This window comes from Sphaeramia orbicularis, chromosome 11 (assembly GCF_902148855.1).
Source record: "Sphaeramia orbicularis chromosome 11, fSphaOr1.1, whole genome shotgun sequence".
NCBI classification, from domain to species: Eukaryota; Metazoa; Chordata; class Actinopteri; order Kurtiformes; family Apogonidae; genus Sphaeramia; species Sphaeramia orbicularis.
Genome location: NC_043967.1, coordinates 7,620,949 through 7,628,425, shown reverse-complemented (window position 1 = coordinate 7,628,425; position 7,477 = coordinate 7,620,949).

The following is a 7,477-nucleotide window of genomic DNA, read 5'->3' as shown; positions in this document are numbered from 1 at the left end:
TGGCAGTAGGATGGCTACTGTGTTAGTTGTTCATCTGTGTATCTCTGATGTGCAACATCACTCTGAGGAATTACCTTTCTACATATGAACGTGAGTGTGGAAAAGGGCGTACGCAATGTTTTTAGGCATATGAACCCTTTATACATGAGGCTACTGGAGTTGGTCCGTGAGCGTCTTCACTCTACTATTTTAACTCTACCATAGCGCCCTCTGTTCTAACATTTAAATTAGTTGTAAACAATAACTAAAACATCCTGTTACATGATTAGGGATTAAGTCCAGTATGCATGTTGCTAGACTTTTAAAGCAACTTTCTTCTAGTGTCTGTATTTCCCATGAGTCAGAAATACATTGGTTTAAAGATGGCTTCAATGTAACCTAACATAATATACTAAGAGCTGTAGTTGGCCATACTTTTTGTACGAATTCACCACACTATTTTGTGATTTGTAATGTAGGATTTGTGGTAAACTGTCTGACCAACACAAAACAACCATATCAAGGGATAGACCTATACAACTATACATGAATATAAAGTATTTGTTGATTGCTGATCTGGATATGAAAGTGGACTTTATGGAGGCACAAATATTAATTAAATTAAATTTTTTCTGTAGAGCCCAATATCACAACAAGTTTGCCTCACAGGGCTTTACAGAATTTGTTGAATATGAAAATAAACAACAGTCAAATAATAATGAAGGAAATGGATTAATGTCCCAGGCATCCCCCGTCCTTAGACCCTCCTTCTTGGCAAGGAAGAACTCCAAAAACCCAGTAGGAAAAGAGAAACCTTATGGAGAACCACAATGAAGGAGAGATCCACTCCCATGGATGGACAGGCTGTAGATGTAACTAGGACTGATGGACATCCATTTGCAGATGTAGTTCCAGTCTGTAAAGATGCAGTAGGGTGGGGGCACATCCATCCAGACAGGTGAGGATGAGGAAGTTAGCAGTCTGCATAAAATTCTGCATAAAAGCTAACAGGATTTGAAACCTTTATTAAAATAAAAATGACCACAAATTAATCATGAAAAGTTAATCAGGCTGAACATCAGAATGGTGGATCAAATTATTTAACCCTCCATTCACTGCAACTGATTATGGAAAATATTTGGTAGTAGTAAAAATGTACAAAAAAAAAATCCAATAAATAAAGCCAACTTTTATATTATTTTAAAATTTATTTTATAGAGTCTTTGGCAGGGGCGGTTTGCAGCCAAGTGTGAAGCGAGCGGGATGAGGATCAGCACCTCCAAATCCGAGGCCATGGTTCTCGATCGGAAAAAGGTGGTCTGCCCTCTTTGGGTTGGTGGAGAGTCTTTGCCCCAAGTGGAGGAGTTCAAATATCTTGGGGTCTTGTTCACGAGTGAGGGAAGGATGGAGTGTGAGATTGACAGACGGATCGGTGCAGTGTCTGCGGTGATGCAGTCGTTGTATCGGTCAGTTGTGGTAAAGAGGGAGCTGAGCTGAGAGGCGAAGCTCTCGATTTACCGGTCATTCTACGTTCCTACCCTCACCTATGGTCATGACCCATGACATTGGGTCATGACCGAAAGGAGAGGATCCCGGATACAAGCGATCGAAATGAGTTTCCTCCGCAGGGTGGCTGGGCTTAGGGATAGGGTGATGAGCTCAGCCACTAGGGAGGAACTCGGAGTAGAGCCGCTGCTCCTCCACATCGAGAGGGGCCAGCTGAGGTGGCTCGGGCATCTGTTTCGGATGCCTCCTGGATGCCTCCCAGGGGAGGTGTTCCGGACATGTCCCACCAGGAGGAGGCCTCGGGGAAGACCTAGGACACGTTGGAGAGACTATGTCTCTCGGCTGGCCTGGGAACGCCTTGGGGTCCCCCCGGAAGAGCTAGAGGAGGTGTCTGGGGAGAGGGAAGTCTGGGCACTGTTGCCCCTGTGACCCGGCCCCGGATAAGCGGTGGATAATGGATGGATGGAGTTTTTGGCAATCACTTATTCTTATTCTTTGTGGTACTTAATGATATCATGTTAGTAATGTTTACCGCTCCAAAGTACTGAACAATGAAAATTCTGTTCTGAGCAGATCCCAGAGACGTCCAGGTCACAGAAGGCTGAATCCAGGATACCACATGAAGTATGTGGACCAAGAAAAAGACACCTTCTATGGTGTGATGAAATTGAAGAGGGTTTAAATGAACAAAGAAGCTGTGTGGCTGTGATCACGCTTAGCTAAGAGGTCAGTAACAAAAAACTTTTTCCTATGCTTAACCATGACCTGGTATCCAAGAGGTTTAATATGATAGGAGAAGATGTGTAGAATTAAACAGAGGGAACCCTAATTTTATAATAAATTATTTACTTTGTCAAAATGCTTATCAGAGAATCTGGGTACATTTTAAAAGAAACATAAATAAACAAAAAAATAAATTATCTTGTAAACAGAGCTGCTAAGTGACAAAATGATTTATCCCCCATAAGGTGTAAAACTTGCCAAATGCTGGTTGAACTCTCAACTACTTGTACTTGTGACTCAGACTAACACCTGAGACTCCAGCTGTGGCTGTGACAGCCTGACTTACACAGAATACATCCAGTACAACAAAGATAAACTGTACTTTGTCTTATCAGTTTTATTACCTTTGAATGGCTTTAAGGTCTGAGCTGATTCAGCGCCCTCTTATCAATGCAGTTCAGTGTGACGTGCACAAGGGGTTAAAGAGCAGTGGGTGAACATTTGGAACATGTACATATAGCTTCAGGTCACACTTATCATGTACTTTCTGTTAAATAAACAAAGCAGTGATAAATCATTTTAATTCCAAACTGTTCTGGATGCAAGACAACCTGTCCTTATTTAAATGCAGCCAGTTTGTTAAATTAATTGTCCATTTTAATGAAACTGTACATCACTGAAATCCTTTATGAAAATTACCAATCCAGGGTTTGTGGTGAGCAGACTCTATTCACATCACTTCTTGGTTTCCAAGGCTCCAGAGCAGGAAATGCAGTGTGATCAAAATGTATTTTTATTTTTACAGTCCTCTGGGAGCTGTTTCCCACATGGGCTTGATATAAAGAAAGCTTTCACTTCGCGACACTATAACACAGCTGTGAAGGCTGTGACGAACAGACAGAAATATCACAAAGGAACATCTTGTTGCCAGGAAACAATTTAACAGGAGTTTTGACCTCCCATGTGTCTCCATCTGCTTCTGATGCAGCAGCTTTTCCCTTTAGCTCTGCTGCCATCTACTGGTGGTATTTTATACTGCTTTAATACGCAATCACATGCCGATCACTTTGTACAATGTACAATATGTTATTTCATTTGTTTCAAGATTCAGGTCTTATCGTGTTATCCTTTTATCATCAGCTGCAGGGGTATTGTCATACACTGTGGTGTCTGTCTCTCTGTCTGTGCATCTGTCCAACAGTGTCAATATGATTACTTTTCCCCAAAGTGCTCGATATCCTTCATGTTGGGTATTTAGGTGCAACTTTGGAAGGTCTCAGATGAGTTCTTTGAGCATTCATTGTCCTTCATCCTCAAGGTCATGTAGGCTTTAACATGTCAAATATGTACACCGATGAAGACCTGTATTTTTCAGGTCTTTCAGGGTTCATGGGTGGATGGGTGCATGTTCATGGGGGCAAATCGGAGAAGCTACCATAGATGACATGAGGGGATAGTAATACTGGTAGGGGAGCGGGGAACAACAGGCCAAGAGGTTATTACAACATTCAATGTTAGTCTTGTTTATCAAACAGACTTTTGAAAGCAAAAATCATCTCAAGACCCAAAACAGACGTTTTCACCCCAGAACTATCTGCCTTGTTTATACTGTCTATTCTACACTCAAAACAAGGTTGAATTAATGCACTTTACATTCTAATCCACATAAAGGAAATGCCTGTGAGTCAGGGACAAGATGTCACAATGTCAATCACTGGAGGAAAGATAAAGTTAGCAAGCAACGCATTGAAACACAGCATGAATTCATGATCTGTGTAGATCTGAAATGGTGAGACTAACACCACCTGATCTGTGCTGCCACATTTAATCTGTAAGAAGAATGTCACAAAAGCATTTAGAAATTTGTACACAGAGAAAGTGAAGATAACCAGATCTGTGAGGCTGGAATTAAACATGAGTACTTCAAGTATAAATATTCTTTCAGTTTGTTGTACACATCATAGTGTTGTTTGTATTTTATCAGCCAGTTTCAATGCAATAACATCAGGTCACAAAATTTGGGGAATTAATGTGCAAGAAATTTTGAACATGAGTAGAAATCCTACTGAAAAACATCAGATGTTACAGGCTTTGTGAAATACTTTCAAATACATTTCCATACATGCTTGGGATTAGAGTTAGGGTTATACACTACAGGTCAAAAGTTTTAGAACACCCCAGTTTTTCCAGTTTTGTATTGAAATTCAAGCAGTTCAAGTCCAATGTGGTACAAAGGTAAGCGGTGAACTGCCAGAGGTAAAAAAAAAAAAAAAAAGAAAAAAAAAGGTAAGGTTAAACAAAACTGAAAAATAATGTACATTTCAGAATTATACAAAAAGGTGAACAAGAAATGGGTTAACAACTTAAAGCAGTTCTGCAGCAATGGAGGTTGATCAAGCTTCGAAAGTTGGCGCTACCAATTCCTACAGGTGTCCCAACGTTTCTTAATTACTCTGTCTGCATAAAAGTAGTGTTGGAGCACACTTTGTACCATACCATTGTGAGCATTATTTGAACAGTACTGTGCTGCAGAAAGTAGTGTGTTACTGTAAAAATGTCGGGGAAAAGGCAATTAATGATAGAAGAGAGACAGACCATCATAACACTTAAAAATGTAGGTATTTCCTACAGAGAAATTGCCAAGAAAGTCAAGGTGTCAGTAAGTTCAGTTTCCTTCACCATCAAAAGGCACTCAGAAACTGGGGGAAATGCTGACAGGAAGAGGTCTGGAAGACCCAAAGCCACAACAGAATCAGAAAACAAGTTTCTGAGAGTCGACAGCTTGCATGATAGGCAACTCATAGGACAACAGCTTCAAGCACAGCTCAATAGTGGTCATAGTAAGCAAGTCTCAGTTTCAACTGTGAAGAGAAGACTTCCAGTTGCAGGCTTGATGGGTTGAGTTGCAGCAAGAAAGCCATTGCTGAGACTTCAGAATAAGACAAAGAGGCTTGCCTGGACCATGAAACACCGCCAGTGGACTACTGAAGACTGGAAGAAGGTGTTATGGACTGATCAAACCTGCAACTGGAAGTCTTTTCTTCACAGTTGGAACTGAGACTTGCTTACTACGACCACTATTGAGCTGTGCTTGAAGCTGTTGTCCTGTGAAAGACAAATCAAGATATGGGATAAAGGTTTCAAGATTTCAGACAATTTTTTTGAGGAGTTAAAGGAATCATTTTAACCCACTGGAAATATAGGTCTTGACCTGTCTTGGAATAATCCTCTTTGCCTGAGACTGAGACAGGACTGTAGAGACATTGTAGCCTACTTATGAGGTAAACAGAGAAGACCAAGACAGGGGCTGATATACAGGGGGTCAAAGGGGGCACTGTAGAGCCCTGAAAAGTACTTGTACTAACAAATCATCACCACAAGCTTTGCAAAGCAAATTATGACCAAAAGCAAATTAAGTGTTTTATTCTTGTATTTTTATTTATTTATTTATTTATTTATTTATTTATTTTACAAAACAGCTGTAGTTTTGTGAAGTGTGTTCACACAGGGCAGGACGTAGCAATAAGAATTTTTGTGTCTTTTGTTGAGTCTGTTTGCTTTTATACAGATATACCAGTTTGCTGTCCTCCTAGCCCACCCTGTGAAAACCTCTTAAGATTAAAAAAGAAAAGGTTAACACTCTACTATCCCTCTACATTTTACCCATCACACACAGCATCTAGCATTAGCATTAACCCATACTACACATCAGGAGTAGTAAGCAGCCTTGAAGGTGCTCGGGTACCAGCTTCACTCTTCATCAACACTGTGGTGAGGCGCACTGACAAGAGAATTACCGACAGGAGAAAGTACCCAATGGTGGATTTACCAACCAGCGCCCCATGTAAAATGTTCAAAATAATTTGACCAAGGTTGCCAGGATTCAAACCCCATTCTTCCACACTGTAGACCACCACGGTACCTACTGGGCTATCTATCCACACTCAAATTTATGCATTCCAAGCCTTTTCTGTCTCTTGTATTGGGGGGGTCTACTGTATGTGTGCCTAGACTAGACTAAATTCTAATCATGAAGAGACAACTGTCTATTCAAACAGCATTTGGGTCTGCATTCCAGAAAAACAAAAGGGCAGCCACAGAAGGAATGAAATGTGTTATTATACAGTAGGAACTATATAACTGCATGGACTGAATAATAAATATCTTGGGGTTGCTGTAGAACATAGCCAATGATTTAGTGAGTCACACAAAGTTGTCAAACATAGGCCTTATACCTCTACTGTATCCTGCTGTTTCTAATTATAAATTATTTGGAATACAATGAAATTCAATGCCATAGCTGAGGACAACATTATTAAAGCTTTGGTTCCAAAAGTGGTCACATCAGTGAGGTTAAACTGTATTAATTTTATTAGTGTATGATAATAAAAACAAAAAAAAAAACAGTTTTATGTGATTTGAAGCATTTATAGTGTTAATTTTGCTCCACTTTGCCCCCTTGAATCCCCGCCAGGGCTCCGACCCTGGACCCTACCATCCTCTTGCAACCCCCCCCCCCCCCCCCCCCCCCCTTCCATTTTTTCTGGATCTGCCACTGTGTACCAGATTTTCCTTGCCACCCCATGCAATATTTTCTAGATCCACACCAGTAGCAAGACCTCCATGAGGGTCTACAGGTCTACTACAATACTAATAATTTGTAAAGCTGATTTGCTGGAGAAGAAATATTTGAACTAAATACAAAATGCCTGAAAGCCAATGACACAGATGTTGTATTTTTCTTTACTGAGGCTATATATGAAGGGCTTAATTTGATGGAAACTGAATTCCCCCCCACCCCACCCTTTTTTTTTTTTTTTTTTTAAATTCTATTGTCAATATGGCCTTTGTTTTGTAAAATATCTCAGAGCAGATACAGAGGCTTTAATCTATAGGTTCAGTTCTAAACCTATGTTGTTCTGGAGATATTCTTCACATGATGTGGATTTGTCCGTAACATGTTACCGTCTCCCAAAGTTATCCATACTGACCTCTATCTACTGCAGGTCATACACTAATTTATACATCTGGATTTGATGTTTCAGGTGCAGCTTTATTACACAAAGCAATAATAGGCATGAACAAATGGAGAGTGATGCCATCATTTTCCAGTCTCTCCATTTTCCCTGAACACATGCATGTACACAAACCAGAGTTTAGAAAACATACAGTTTGGAAGGCATTTTAAAGATCTCTGTTTTTGTTACCTAAAACACTTTTACATGTAGATGGGGCCTATATATAGAGGAAAAATATCCAAATTAGTGTG